Below are 16,175 nucleotides of genomic sequence, written 5' to 3'. Positions count from 1 at the left end.
GCAGACAGCCCCCGGGTCCCAGCACTGCCTCGGAGGATCACGGGAGTGGGGGTATCTCCATCCCTGGTCCCCGTGTCCCCGTGTTCACCCTTCCAAAGTCACTGCGAAGAGCACCTGACACCGGAGGGCCGGCGGTCAGGTGTAGACGGGCGTCCATTGGAGGACCTAGGACGTGGGGGCTGCGGCCCTTGCGCGCACGCGCGCGCACACACGGACTTCCTTCGGCGCTCTAGTGCGTCCACTTTCCCTACCCTCTTCGTTAAATAAGTGAAAATAATGAGAGCGGGGTGAGTATCGGCTTATCCAGGCTTCGCCTGATATGTGCCGGTGCTGTCCTACGACACTTTTGACCTTTTATTCACATTGTCACCAACCAAAGGGAGGGCGTATCCACTACCGCCAGTGAGACTTGAGCCTTGAAATGGTTCCAGCCTAAGGTTTGCACACCTTCCCTACCAGAAGAAGGCTGGAGGGGGGGCACCCACTGTGCCACCGAGCTCCCCCCCAAATAATTCACTAAAGGGTCTGATGTAGATTTTACATGCGCAGAAGAAAAGTGATCTTAGCACACCAAGCGGATAACCTTTGGGCAGGAAACAACTTAGGAATGATGGTCTTAAAGAATCTAAAACCTTACCTGCACATGGGGTCAGAACCTATCATTTGCTTTTACAAGGAGAAAGCTTTTATGTATAGACAGTGTAATTTAAGATTGTGGTTATGGCCTTTGTTCATGAAGTTGTTAAGGAGTTGAGATCTCCCTTCCGGCCTTGGCCTCCTGGCTTAAGGCCACAAGGTAGGATCCTGCTTTTTTAAATGAACTGCCCTTCCTGGGCCTCGCCCTCCCTCTTTTCCTTGAAAGAGGGAAACGCTCACTGGTCATCTTGCCACTCATAGCAACCCTGTAGGACAGGGTAGGACTGTCCCTGTGGGTTTAAGAGACTGTAACTCTTAAGGGAGTGGAAAGCCCCATCTTTCTTCCACAGAGCGCCTGGTAGTTTCGAATTGCTGACCTTGCGGTTGGCAACCCAATGCATAACCACTACGCCACCAAGGCTCCCCAAACCAAACTCTGCAATCAAGTCCATTCACACTTCTAGCCGAATCTTGTCCTATGGGACAAGCTGGAACTGCCCTGTGGGCTTCCAGGACTGTAACTATTAATGTGAGTAGAAAACCTCATCTCTCTTCCATCCAGTTGCTGGTGGTTTTGAACTGCACAAAATCGTTTCTCTGAATTGGTGCCGCTATTTGACTCAACACAGAAATTCCCTCAGAGTTTGTCTGACTCAAAACATGACCACCAACTTGGGTAAAAACTAAATTCAGTCATATGTCTCAAGGTCATGGTGCACTTCCCCTACCCTAAAATTCTCCCTCAGTGCCCACAAACTTGCACCCTACTTCTTGTTGAGGGGATACTATGAGGAAGGGTCTTGTCAGTTGTTGGTTTTGTTTTTTTTTAATGTAAGGGGCTTACAGAGGTGTCCCTATTTATCATTTCCTCTCCCTATTCTTTTCTTGAACAGAGTTCCAATTGTAGGTTCCCCTCATGCACAGCTATGTTCTTTGGGAGGCTGTCAATCAGCTACGAAGTATTTTTGTTTCATGAGTTTGCAATTGATACTTATTTACATAAGCAAAATGAATATGGCTTACATATATTTTAAGGGTACAACCTACCTAATCATTTTTAAATTTTTTATCCATTTTTTTTTAGTTTTTATTTTATTGGGGGCTCTTATCACAATCCATACATATATCCGTTGTGTCAAACACATATATTGTCATCATCTTTTTCAAAACATTTTCTTACTACTTGAGCCCTTGGTATCAGCTCCTCATTATTTCCCCCTCACTCCCCCATCATATTTTTCTTTCAGTCAACAGTCAGTAAAATGTTTTGAGTAGCTACTAACCAAGCTCTTGGGGACACAAAAGTGACAAAGATGCAATCTCTCTGAAGGGACACAAAAAGTAGGAGAAATGGGTATATTCAACTTCTCTCTCCATCACCCTGCAGCTTGTTTTTCAATCCAACTAGAAAAGGCCCATCCCCCAAAGCCTTTAGAAAAACAAACAGAAAAACTCAATAACATCTGATGTGTTGAAGACTATGATAATTCACCCTGTGGCTTGGAATTTATGGTTCATACCTGTGTAAGACCAGAGGTAATGGGTAGTACACTGACTGTCCTGGATAAACCCAAAAAAAAGGAACCCTCACTACCATTGAGTCAAAGCTGACTCAGAATGCCCCTATAAGACAGGGTAGAACTGGCCGTGTGAGGTTCCAAGACTGTAACTCTTCACAGGAGTAGAAACCCCAGTCTTTCTCCAGAGGAATGACTGGTGGTTTCGAACTGCTGATGTTGCACTTAGCAGCCCAACTTATAACCACGATTCCTGCTCTTCCTTGCAATCAGTGCCTTTGGGGTGGAGCATTGAGCATACACACAGGATTTATTGGGCCAAGAATGAGATTAGGGAGTGCTGCCAGCTGTGAGTCAGTGCACTTTAGCCAGTTTGAGTGGTGGGTCAATGGGCATTACCCAGTTGTGGACTGGTGGACCTTGTGACCCAGCTGTGAGTCAGAGGGCCTTACCCGGCTGACAGAGACCTGGTAGGATTCTCTTTCCTATGCAGACCATGCAAAGACCATGGCTCATGAGAAAACACAGGTGTTCACTTCTTGGCATTTCCCCATCTTTATAACTCACAGAAAAAACTAACAACCCCTATTCAATAGCGAAGGATTAGAGCTGTTTTATCCCCTTTTGTTTTTAAATTGGTCTGCTGGTCGGCTGTAAGTTCTGAGGTCTCTTGGATCTATGGCCTCCAGTCCTGTGCTGTTTATGCTCCGAGTTAATGCCTTCCTCTTCTATAGCAGGCTCAGGGCCCAAGTCCACTTCCCTAAGTCCTTGATCCCAACCACAGTGCAGGAGCCCAGCCTGTACAGTACGAACAGTTAACATATGTGGTTGCTGAATGAAAGGCTAGCATTCAAGTCCACCCAGAGGCACCCAGGAGGAAAGACCTGGTGATCTACTTCTCCCAAACCAGCTGTTGGAAACTCTATAGTGCACAGATCTACTCACACATACAGGGTCACTATGAGTCAGCATATATTCAACAGGAAGTGCCTGGCCAAATTACGTCAATATTTGAGATTCCAAAGGATTAGCAGCAGCATAACCCTAATCTTAGACTTGTGAGAAAAATTTGCCAGGGTTTTTTAACTTTTCTGCATCACACAGCAATAGCAGAATAACTCAAGGAAAGTCTCTGGTTCTAACTCTGACTCCTTCACGTGGAAACCGAGCAAGCTCCAGACCCTCAGAGTGGCTGGTCCGGACGCTCATTGATGTCAAGGAGATGATCAGACTGGTACTAAAGATGTTTCCACACTGAATGGAATTACTGGATATAAAGTACTTTTCACAGCGCCTGCCATACCATACGCAATAAATGTTACCTAAAACTCAGATCGACAACTTCTATGAAGCACTTGTGATTCGAATAATATTTTGACCAATGAAAAATAGGGGAAAAGGCGCTGGCAGGAGTGATGTCCACTTGCTCAAGCAATTGCTTGTCTCCCATTGACCTTCAAAAACACCCACTGCTGGGCATCGGGTTCTTGTTAGGCATAGTGGGGCAATTTGGGATCAGGAAAGGTGGTGGTGGAACGACATGGTGAACCGAATGAATGTCTCTGAACTGAGCTTGTTGAAGTGCCAGCTGTTTCGTGACATAGATGAGGGTAAGTAAAATATTGCTACCCAAATCATAGGACTGTATATCACACAACAATCTATATAAATGTGAATATTGTTTCCTGACATATCCTCCATCTACACTTCTGAAGGCAGTATTTCCATCTCCCCAACTCTTCCCTGGCAAAGAATATTGGAAGTACCATGGATTGCCAAGACAATAAAGAAACCTGTCTTGGAAGTACAGCCCGAAAGCTCTTTAGACATGAGGGTAACGAAACTTTGTCTCACATCATGGGGACATATTATCAGCAGAGACCAGTCCTTGGGAAAGGGTATGTTGCTTGGCAAAGTTGAGAGGCAACCAAGAAGAGGAAGACCCTAGACAAAGTGGATTGACCCCTTGGCTGCGACCATGGGCTCAAACACAACAATTGTGAGAATGAGGAAGGACGAGGCAGTGTTTCATTCTGCTATACCCGGGTCACTATAGATGGCCCTAAAAACAGCACTCTTCCCTCAAGAATCCTGCTCTCCTGACATCAAAGCAGCTGTTTTGGCATTCTTGGAAAACGCAAATCATGTCCCTTTGAAATGTTTTTTTCAACTTGGGGAATAAAGAGAAGTCTGAAAGGGCAAGATCAGGGCTGTAAGGTGGATGGGGTGAGATTTCCTCAAGAATTTCTAATAGGACAGCCCTTTCTACCCTAGGTGAACAAGCAGGTGCATTGTTGTGATTGGGGGGGAGGGGGTATATCCTTCAGCACAGTGTTTCTGGCCTTTTTCTCACCAAGGCAGTTTGCTGTTTTCTTAAAACTTCTTCCTGGGAAGGAGGGGAAAAATGAGGACCTAATGATAGGGGCTTAAGTGTAGAGGAAATGTTTTGAGAATGATGAGGGCAATGAATGTACAAATGCACTTTACACAATTGATGTATGTATGGAATGTGATGAGTTGTATGAGCCCCTAATAAAATGATTTTTTAAAAAATTTCTTCCTAACCTACTAATCCTCATGATTCGTGTCCTTAGAGAAAATCTATCAGGATTATCCCTCTGGAATCCCCCCCACCCCCACCCCCCAGAAACAATCACTATAGGCTTCTGATCTTAACTCTCCACCTTGAACTTAACTGACTGAGTAGATCTCCTTGGAAGACACTGTTTTGATTGAGAACTTTTGGAAAGCACCCCAAGGAGACGAAGACAAGTTGTATTACTGAGATGACTTATCTGCCATACACTGATCACAGAGACATGGTTAAACACACTTTGCTTGGAATAAACTCATCCATGTATGAACCAGAACCCTGCTAGCAATACTTTTTTTTTTGTTGTTGCTTATCTCTATGTATTTACCACAATAACAAACAACTCTGCGTCTGCCCACCCCTCCACCCTCTCCATCCCAAAACCACAGAAGGGGAGTGATCCAGTGGCAGAAATTTCCTGGAAAGCAATTTAACTATGTATACCCAAAGGAGTCCTGGTGGCAGGTAGTTAAGTGATTGACTGTCAACCAAAAGGTTGGTGGTTCAAACCCATCAGGTGCTCAGAGAAGGATGTGATAATTTATTTCCTTAATGATCACAGCCTTAGAAACCCTACGGCTGGACGCTGCCCTGTATGGTCACTGTGAATTGCATGGCAGTGGGTTCGCTTTGAGTTGCATCCAAAGACTGAAAATTGTGCATACCTTTGCTAATTCTGCTTCTGGGAAACTATCCTAAGGAAATTTGCCACACTGAAGCCAAAGTTATTTTCTCAATGTAATAATCAGATCCTGTCACCGCTATCCTACTGAAAACCCATCAGTGGTTTCTCATTCTTCTCAGAATAAAATCCACACTTATCATTACGGAGATTCTTCCCCCAAAAAACTATAGAATCAGGTTTCTCCTACATCGCAAACATCCCACAGCAGTTCACATTCAGAACAGAATCCTAGTGGTGATTCTCCATGTTGACTTCGTAGTAGAAACTCCTTGTCCAAGCTACACTCCAGCCCAATCAAATCAGGATCCTTCACTGTAAGACCAGTCACCAATATTTTTTAATCTGTCCAAGGGATTCCAATGTGCAGGCAAGATTGAGTACCACACTTTCTACCAAACCAAACTCACTGTCAGCAAGTCAGTTCTGACCCATGATGACCAGGTGTGTGTCAGATAGAGCTGTACTCCTGCAGTGCAATGATATTAATGTGGCCCTTCTAAACACACTCTTTGAGACCCCCACACAGTGACTGGGTGGGGCCCTGCAGATGAGGTGTCTGGAGCCTGTGATGGTTAGGATTATGTATCAATTTGTGTAGTTCGTGATTCACAGTATTGTGTGGTTTCCAGCTTGTGTAAAAGGCGAAAGATTTATACGATTTGAAGAGAAACCAGAGTATTGGTTTCCAGCTTGTGATCTTATGTAATTATCCTCCATTGGAAGTGTAAATACAGAACTATTTGTGTTGAGGCAGGATTAAGATGATACGTACCCTTATTCTTTGTGAGATAAAAGGAGAGACAAGTGAATAGGGAGAGGAGACCTGACTGCCACCAAGAAAAAAGAGCCAGGAGTGGAATGCATCTTGTGTACACAGAACCTCTGCGCTGTGACCCTCTTAGACCCAGGAGGCAGAGAGCTGTAGCACTAGAGGCAGTGAGAGGAAATCAGAGGCAACAGCAGAGAAATGTCAGCAATAAGGGTAACAGAACTAGGAGATGGTGGAGTGAGAAAACTGAACTCCTATCAGTTGAGGCTTACTAGTGACGGGACGTGCCTCTGGGCACTTATGGACAGACCTCAAAGATCTTTGTAACAACTGAAGGGGCCCAGTTGATGGACTGAGAGTCTGAGAGGTCAGAGAGAAACCAACCTTAAGCATGGCTCCCTGACCCAAAAACAGTATCCTGATTGGTGTACCCTGTTATTCCCTTACTAAATCATTTCATTGCGCTGTCTGAGTTCTGTGTGGCCACAGCAATGAGCTATCAAGCCCAGCAGAGAAGTAGCAAGTGCACGGGAGAGGATGGCTGGTGTCAGAACTGGCAGGTAGGGTGAAGAGGGGAGGTATGTGGGAGGTATGTCTGGTCTTGGTTTCATCGGCATCAGCCTTGAGCTGTGAGTGTGGATCTTGATTCTTCTTCCTCCTGGTTAAGTGAGAGGTCAGACGCACCTTGCCTTCCCACCCCTAATCCCCAACCCTCCTGTCCCCCCGCCCCCATCATTCCATTTTCATAACTCCGTAAGGTTTGGTGATGTGATCTTATGGACATAGACCACCAGACCTTCCTTGCATGCCACTGCTGGGTGGATTTAAACGGCCCGGCTGTCTGTTCATCACTGAGCACAAACTATTGCACCACCTGGAGACCTTCTTATCACTTTAGCACTTTAAAAAAAAGTTATCTGTACTATCCCAACCCACTTTCTAATATGTGTGAGATATAAAGATAATGCTAACCACCAGGGGGGAAACTTTCCAAGTCCAATTTTTCCCATGACAACTGATTGGATACTGAAAAATGTGTTTACCTCTAAACGAATGGGTAAATGAAATGCGGTGTATGCATACATTGGAATATTACTCAGCCATAAAGATAAATACAATTGTGATGCATGCTATGGCATGGCTGAGCCCTAAAAACATAAAGCTAAGTGAAATTAGTTAGACACAAAAGAATAAGTAGTATATGACCCCACTGAAGCACAACGTCTAGAAAAGGCTTATGACTAGGCACTGAAGTTAGTTAGTGCTTAACAGGGGCTGGGAGGAGGGGAGGAATAGGCAGTTATTGCTTAAGGGGTTCTGAGTTTATGATTGGGGGGGATAAAAATTATTTGGAAATAAACAGTGGTGGTGGTTGAACAACATGGTGAATATAATTAGTGTCACTGAATTAAGCACTTGAAAATGTTTTAAATGACTAATTTTATCCTCCGCTCTCCTCATACACATATATAATTGCATATACATATATATTAGGAGCCCTGGTGGTGCCTAAGTATTGGGCTGCTAACCTCAAGGTTCGTGGTTCAAAGCCAGCTGCAGGTGTACAGGAGAAAAATGAGGCTGTCTACTCTCATAAAAAATTTAGAATTGGGAACCCTAGTGAGCAGCTCCACCCTGTCATATAGGGTCACTACCAGTCCAAATTGACTTCGGCAGTGAGTTTGGGTATATAGATACATCCACAAGAATTTATACGCCTCTATCTCTCTATAAGGATCCACTGTCAGGCTTTCACAACCAGTTTCCTCATTTCTTTTGCTGCTCTGGCTCACTGGTTCCACCCACACTTTCTGACTTCCTCTACCCGAGTCCTAAGGGCCCGTTTTCTGTTCCTTTGTTAAAACGAAAACCAAACCGGCTTTCAGCTGCGGTCTGTGCACTTGCTGCGCCCCGTGCGTGCGTGGACCGCCCTCCCCGCTGGCGTGAGGTGAGGTCAGCTGGAGGGGCGCTCGAGGGTCATGCTCCTTACATTTTGCGGCCTGAGCACCTCGGTCACCGGAATAGACCTGCTTCCTGAGCTTTCCGAGGCCCGAATCTTTACCGAATGGGGCCCTGGCACCGCAGTGGTTAAAGCGCACAGGTGCTAACGGAGAGGCCAATGATTCGAAGCCACCAGCTGCTCCCTGGGGCCTAGGAAACCCTATGAATCCTGTAGGATTGCTTTGCATCCGAAAGGGGCCATGGTAGGAGGAGTCTTGGGGGAGCCATGGTTCTGCAATCCCCGTGGCCAGATGGGCTCTCATCAACATGGCAGCCTCGAAAACCGACTTTGCTTTGATTCAAAATTGACTTCCTGCCAAAGGTGGTCTTTGAAGTGTCTATCCCAGCCTTGAGAGAGGAGCTTCATCGGCCAGCAGGCTGTTGTCTCAGCGCCTCTGCCCCTCCACCCCCAGCCTGGCTCAGAATAACCCTTCAAAATAGAGTTGAAGCTAGAAGCCTTGAGACGGATGTGACCTACACCAAGATGAACACAGCAGCCCTGCTCTCAGTCTTTCTTAAGAATAACAAAGAGCTGGAAGTCATCCGAATTCCCAACTGTAAGCAGCCGAGGGGGAAGTAGTGCAGCCATTGTTAGAGAGTTCTTTAATTATTAAAATTGATCTTTAAGGAGTAATGAAATGAGGAAAGCATTATACTAGCATACTTAAAACAAAACAGGCATGCGATGCTAACGTGAACATAGACGCTGACTTCAGTTCTGTGTTCGTTTGTCTTTAAGAGGGTATTCCTAGAACGAAGATGGGAGAGGAGGGACACTGGTACAGAGAGGAAGTGGAAACACAGGGAATCCAGGGCGGAGGAGCCCTTCGGGACCAGTGGTGTGAGTGGCGATACTGGGAGGGTGGAGAGAGGGTGGGTTGGAAAGGGGGAACCGATTACAAGGAACTATATGTGACCTCCTCCCTGGGGGACAGACAACAGAAAAGTGGGTGAAGGGAGACGTCGGACAGGGCACGATATGACAAAATAATAATTTGTAAATTATCAAGGGTTCATGAGGGAGGGGGGACCGGGGAGGCAGGGGGAAAAATGAGGAGCTGATGCCAGGGGCTTAGGTGGAAAGCAAATGTTTTGAGAATGATGAGGGCAATGAATGTACAAATGTGCTTTACACAATTGATGTATGTGTGGATTGTGATAAGAGTTGTATGAGCCCTAATAAAACGATTTTAAAAAAAGAAGAATTGAATAAAAATTAAAGAAAAAAAAAGAGAACAGAAATGGGAAGATACAAAAAGATTTGATTTGTCTAAGAATGATGACTTGTGAAAAGGGGAGGGATGTCATGTGTTTTCTTTCCTGCTCCATGGTAGTTTCCTAGTTTAGACACAAGAGATGGTATTTGTAAAATAATAATAATAACAGAAACTAAAAGTAAGCATTCAATAAATGCACTGACTGACTGAACAAAGAACAAGTACTCTTGGGGTGTGGTCGTGACCCACATAGACCAATAAAGTAAACTTTGTCCACGGCATTGAGTCTTTCCACTAATAATAGTGACTAACTTCAGCTAATATTTATTAAGCATGTACTGGTGCCAAGCTCAGAGCAACCTGCTTCCAGGCTGCTTCGTGGAATCCTCCAAGCCACACACAGAGGTAGGTACCAAGACGCAGTTGTCACACTGGGGCTCTGATGCCAACCAAAGTGAAGCAGCCTGGCCAAGGTCACCCAGCTGGTCACAGGCAGAGCCAGCAGGGACCGTCACAGGCAGAAACAGACGGGACCTTTGGCCACAAGCTCACAGTCGTCAGAAGCCTCAGATATAGACCTTTGACGTGGTTGTCTAATGAGGTTATATGCAGGGTCCCAGTGACGCACTGACAGGAGAGAGGTCTGAATCTTAAAACTGGGTCTCATTCCCAGCCCACACACCCGCAGTGGCTGCAGACTCATATCTTGTCATACATCATGATCTTCCATGGAGAATAATTATACTTTATCATCGCTTTCCCCCACCCCACCCCCGTGTTAAACCTGTTGTTCATTTACTATAAAGCCCACTTTTGAAGAGGACCAAAGATTGTGTACTCTGTTTGGCATATCCTACATTTTTCAATGTACTCAGAGCCTGAAAAGCAACAACAACAAAAAACAGGTGATCTGAATCTCTTTGAACTTTGAAAATCCCTGAAGTCAGCACTTGAACTCAGGCCAATTCCAGAATCCTTAACCACTAGGATTTTCCTAGACAGAGCTCCTAACTTTCCTAGATAGATACTCCATTCTAGCCTGTGCCTTTCCCCCCCACCCCCAAGTTGTCAAAAGATAAAACTCTCTCTCTCTCTCTCTCTCTCTGCCTCTCTCTCTCTCTGTCTCTCTCTCTCTCTCTCTCTCACACACACACACACACACACACACTTTTATCTCCTTTAAATCCCCAAATCTGGCCCAGGATGAACCCCAACAAGGTTCCAAGAATTGAGAAGCCAAATAACAGATTCAAGTCCAAGAGTGATTTTTAAAACAAAATCTTAAAAGGTAATTCACATCCCAGAGACATGGCTTAAACATTTTAAAACAAAACAAAAAAATCAGGTTTCTTATTCCTGCTCCCAGCTAGAAAATCTTTGTAACGGGTCCGTCTCTCTTAATGGGCGCTATATTTCTGGCAAGTTTTCAAACTGGTACAGGAGGAATTTGGCTGGGAACTTTGATGACACCTTTAAAAATCTCTGTTCGGGTTGCCTCAGTCTGAGGCAAGGCTTGAGCATCTATGAACCAAGGCGGGCACAGGCTGTGCTGCCCAATGGCTTGGGCACCCTCCAAACCATGAGAGAGAAGGACTGAAAGTGGGGAGTCTGGGGTGAAAACAGGAAGGGTAGGTTCCCCCAGGATTAGCCCTGCTGGGCTGAAGGGTTTCAGAGCTGTTCTAAAGGCACCAGCTCCGATGCTGCTCAGGATGAAAGCTATGACAGAGAGGTGTGTGAACTGAAAAGACCACCAGGAGGTGGCTTTACACAGCAGGCTCATTCAAGGTCGGCCTCTGAGTTCTAGAGGACAGAAGTCCACCTGCTGGCCTGCAAGGGCCATGTGTTCTGCCTGCGTGCCAGAAAGAGTCTACCAGCTTCTGGTAGCCCAGGCGCTTCTTGGCATGCCTGGCTTCAGAGCAGCATCCTCATGTGGCATCCTCTCCTGGGTGTCTCCCTTTTGAACAGGCCGGCCATCATCTTTCCTCGTTCTTGAGTTTTCATATCAGTGTCTCGGTGGGCAGCCTGGCTTTCTTGTCCTCCTGTGTGCAGAAGCATTGCTGATCACAGGGCTGAAGCTTCTGTTCCTTCCCAACATTGAGCAGGCGGCTGTTTGGGGGTAAAAAAAAGACCTCCCTAAATCTCAAGTAGCATCAAAAGAGATTATTTATTAAGTCTTCAACAAGAAGAAGTGAGACAAAGATGCATCATCCTAATGGAGGAGCCCATTAGTCCAAGGTTGTAATGGCATCCAAGGGTTTACAATCAGAGGCTTACATAGTACATGATCGGGCAAAGGGAGCTGTCACAGAAACATGAGGGGTGGCAGAGCAATACATCGACATCACAGGTGGGATGAGGCCAAAGGGGTCGTGACTCACAGGTTGAGGACCACTGCTCTAAGCATTTCTGAGAATGAAGGTATTAGGATATAGGCCATAGCCTATGCCATTGAGGTGCATGTCCAAAGTGACAATTATCCACCAAGCACAGAAGCAATACCTTATACAGATCCACTAGGATTCTGGTTCAGCAGAAGGGATAAGGACCAGGGACCACAAGCTCTTTTACAAGGAATGAAAGTGTTCAAAAGAAACCAATTAACTATAACAAGTTAGCAACAGTTGACCAAAGAGTCTCAGGAGAATTGACGGCCTTCTCGGAAAGGCTATCTAATGAGACATACTAACCTAGACGGATAGGATTCTGTGGGATAGATACCATTAAAAGATGAGTGTAGAACTCATCTGCCGCAAACAGAAGAAAGAACTTATGACAGTTAGGGGTGGGCCCAGTGACCTCCCTGGAAGAAACATCAAAAGGGGCTTCCGAAAATAAAATAATAAAAGGAGCTCCCATGGTGTAAAAAATAGGGATGTAGAGGAGGAAGAAAGGGCCCTGGAGCCGGAAAAGAGGCAGTGTCAGTGAATAACTGCCGTGCAGAGACAGTAGACCCGTGGCCCACTAAAAGAAACACCCAGTGGGAACTGCCAAAGTTGTGGGAAGCCCGGGCCCTGGAAGTGAGAATGTCTCCGATTGAGGAATCTCTGGAAGCCATGTCCTCTGTGCCAGAATTGCAGCCACTGGAAGAGGGACTGTGCTGAGTGCCAGAAAGAGTTTGGGTTGGCAACCTCCGATACCATGGCCTTGAAGTCATGGGGCCGTTGGCTCTTGCATGATTATAGTAGACCTGCACTTGGCCAACAGAGATTTTTCTCTCCTTCTAGAGCCTTCGGGAATCAACATCTCTCTCATCTCCCAAACCACTGGTTCTCAACCTGTGGGTCGCGACCCCTTTGGGGATCGAATGACCCTTTCCCAGGGATCGTCTGATTCATAAAAGTAGCAAAATTACAGTTATGAAGTAGCAATGAAAATAATTTTATGGTTAGGGGTGGTCACCACAACATAAGGAACTGTGTTCAAGGGTCCCGGCATTAGGAAGGTTGAGAACCACTGTGCGAGGGTCATCTGTAAAACTCTCTGATTTGTCTTTAATGCTCATTAATTCCTGCATGGTGAATGGACCTTGGACCCTGACTGTCCTGTCTGGCCCTGTAGTTTCTTGTAAAGGAAAAAGTTGAGGGTACCCAGACTTGGGCAATGGCTTAGACTTCTTCTGCCTTATACGATGGGACTTAGGGTTTTGAACAGGGTGGTGCTCACTCTGAGGTTAATGAAGCCATTGGCTCTAGGGTTCCACGTGGAGAGACGGGGAGCCCGCTTCCACACTCTCGGGTTCTGGTTTATTTCTTCCCAAGATCAGCAAGAGCGCAGGGTCCATTTTACGATACCTGAAAAATTCGAGAGTATTCCCCAGTGCCATGACGGCCTTCACGTGAGAGGCTTCTTCCATTTTCCTTGCGTTTTGCAAGAACAAGTGGAGGTGTAGTATGCTATTATAATTTATTTTACTACTTACAGGCCGAACTTCCCCATTCCCTAACTTATACTGAGTCCGAGTTGTATTACAAAAGAATATCAGTCTTTTTCTTTTTAGGATCTGTGGTTCAAACTTGTCCCAGTTATTAGAGATGCAGCCCAGAAGTATGTCTGAAAGCATTGCGTTTTGTTTTCCCATCTGAAACAGAGGAGAGGAGATCATGGGAGAGGTTGGATGTCCCCTGCTCCTCTGTCCAAGTGTAATCCACGCCCCTCTGAACCCTTCTCTGGGAGAGCCCTCTGTCTCTCCCCCTGGGGAAACCTTTTCATTCTGTGCTTGTAGGACCTTCATGTTGGGGCTCCCCGGAAAACATGTACACCTTCTGGTTGGTGTTATAAATGCTTGGTGGTGTTAGCCCTAGCTGTATGCTAAATTTCATGTGTGCAGGAACAGGAGGAGGGAGATGGCAGTCAGCTGATGGACTGACTCCCTGTGTTCTTTGCATGGCTGTGTTAGTCTGGGTGGACTAGAGAAACAAATCCAGAGACACTCATATGTGTATAAGAGAGAGCTTTATATCAAAGAGTAATCATATATTAAGAAAATATCCCAGCCCAGTCTGGATCAAGTCCATAAGTCCGATGTTAGCCATATGTCCCATACCAGTCTGTAAATTCCTCTGCAGATTCACACAACACATACTGAGTGATACCGAAGGCAGGAAGATCACAGGCCTGCGGGTGGAAAGTCTTGTGGATCCAGTGGTGGTAGAAGCATGCCAGCACTGGTGTGGGTCTCTCCACATGGCTCCTCCAGCTCCAGGGCTCTGGCTCCGTCAATGTGGCTCCATGTGGCTTGTCAGCAGGAAGACGAAGCAGAGAGAGTGTGTCCCACCTCCAGGGAGGAAGACAGGAGTTCCCAGAATCCTCTGAAGAAGGCCTTGCCCACACAGAGGGCTCATTGGCTATGACCTGATTGACAGGCTAGACTCCACCCCTTTACTCAAGTTGACAGGAGATGGCGTAACTGCCACAATGGCTTTTAGGATTAGAAAAGAAAAGAAATGCCTACTCAGTAAAGATTTGAGGGTTGGAAAATGTTCCTAAGACCCACAAAGTAACTACCTTGATTCCATCTGTCCCAGAGCTGGTGGGGGAGAGAGGTATGATGCTCTGAATCGCCTGAGCGATAGTTCCACTTTTTTTCTTTCTACTTGGCCTGTTAAAGTGTGCTTAGCGTACTTTTGCTGGCTTCATTATGACCAGCTGTCAGTGAATGCCTTCTGGTCTGTGTCTCTCTTGACGATGCTTCCAAAGAGACTTCCTACAGGAGGCATCTCTGGCATTTTGAGTACAATATCTTAAAGATGAGGTGGCTCCCCAAGTCTCCCTTCTCCCCTGCTGTCTGACAAACGCAGCACATGTTTTGCATGCATTTCCTACAGGGTGGGTGCAAAAGCCAGACAGGGAAAGGTGTAATCAGGCGGTGGCTGGCTAGCAGCTCAAATGGAATTCCCCCCCCCCCCAGCATGTTTCAGAGAGAGGGGAACTCTCTTGGTGACTTTGTGCAGTAGGTCTCAGCGTGCTGTTTGTGGGTAGGACTGCCAGGGAGTGTGCTAGTTCCCTGGCCTCAGTTTCTCTCACAGGCATTCAAGACAGTAAAGGGGACTTCGGCCCTGATGAATGAACCCTTAGGTGTATTTCCCAGATGAGTTGGTTAAGGTATAACAAATTCCCAAAGGAGTTTCCTGTGCATCATGGGGGCTGAGCTTGGATTTATTTATTTGGAACCAACCCATTTATTATGCAAAGGGATGATCCTCATAAAACCAATGCTTTGCAATAGTCGCATGTAAGAACATACAGCATACAAGTTGTGTGATTGAAGTAATTGAATGAAACAACCACAAAAAGCAGTGTGGAGATTTGCTCTTGAACTGAGCTTGTTCATTCTCACGGCTAATTTTTGTCCAAATGATAGAATTTTTTTTCTACTTTTCCATAGGTTCGAGGACAGGCGAGGTTGTTCATAACACACTCCACCACTAATTCTCCGTCTCCCAGTTGTCTTGTTATTGGGCCTTCCTGCCCATCCCACCGTCTGTAAAGTAGCAGACGGTCTGAGCTTTCCTACCATCCGCTGTAGTTCTTCCAACTTGGCTCCCAGGTTACAACAAATCCGTGTTGTTTTCAAAATGCTCTTGGTTTTCATGATGCCGGTTTTGCCATCAGTAAAGATGACACAGTCAGGCTTGGCCACTGTACCCACCTGTCCCAGAGCCATCCCCACTCCTCATTTTCATCAAACCTTTGCTGTCTACCAGGCGCCATCTTCCTACCAGCTGCTGAATGGTGGCCATGTTGGGCGAGGACCCCTCTCACAGTTCTGATAAAAGTCCAGATATCTGGATCAGAGAGAGGAAATGCTTCTCTGCGGTTCAGAGTACAGCTCATAATGGCTCTTTTTTCTGTCTCTGAAGATGGCCCTAGACTCGAATTCTCCCTCTTGCACCTCTTAAAGGTTGGCAAAGAGAGCACGCAGAGAAGAAACGAGAGCGTCCCTGAGGGAATGGGAATCCACTGTGGTTCATCCTTTGGCCCGGCTGCACAGGGATCTAAGTCAAAGCACCAGAAGTTGTTACTGGGAGGGCTCAATCAAATCCCTCTGCCCTTGATTCCTGTCACATGCGCAATAGGACAAAGATTCAAACGGATCAAGTGAATTTATTTAAGGGTGATATCTAATACAATTGTGCAAATAGGCAACTCAGCTCATCTGAGCACCCAAGCTGGCCGGAGATCTGAAGTTCTGAACTGCTGAGGGTGGACCTTCTGCTCCTGGCTGGCTTCCATTGCGCAAATCCCCTGTGCAGCTGTG

At 46.1% G+C, this 16,175-nt stretch overlaps 1 pseudogene; it reads right to left on the bottom strand.

Moving 5' to 3' along the window:
• Positions 1-15,256: 15,256 nt before the first annotated feature.
• LOC105978902 lies at positions 15,257-15,657 on the bottom strand (annotated as a pseudogene).
• Positions 15,658-16,175: the final 518 nt, after the last annotated feature.

The sequence above is a fragment of the Echinops telfairi genome, unplaced genomic scaffold (genome assembly GCF_000313985.2).
Source record: "Echinops telfairi isolate 266 unplaced genomic scaffold, ASM31398v2 ScPeMD7_5;HRSCAF=22, whole genome shotgun sequence".
NCBI classification, from domain to species: domain Eukaryota; kingdom Metazoa; phylum Chordata; class Mammalia; order Afrosoricida; family Tenrecidae; genus Echinops; species Echinops telfairi.
Note: the sequence above shows the minus strand (reverse complement) of the source record. Positions and strands in the feature narration are given on the sequence as shown.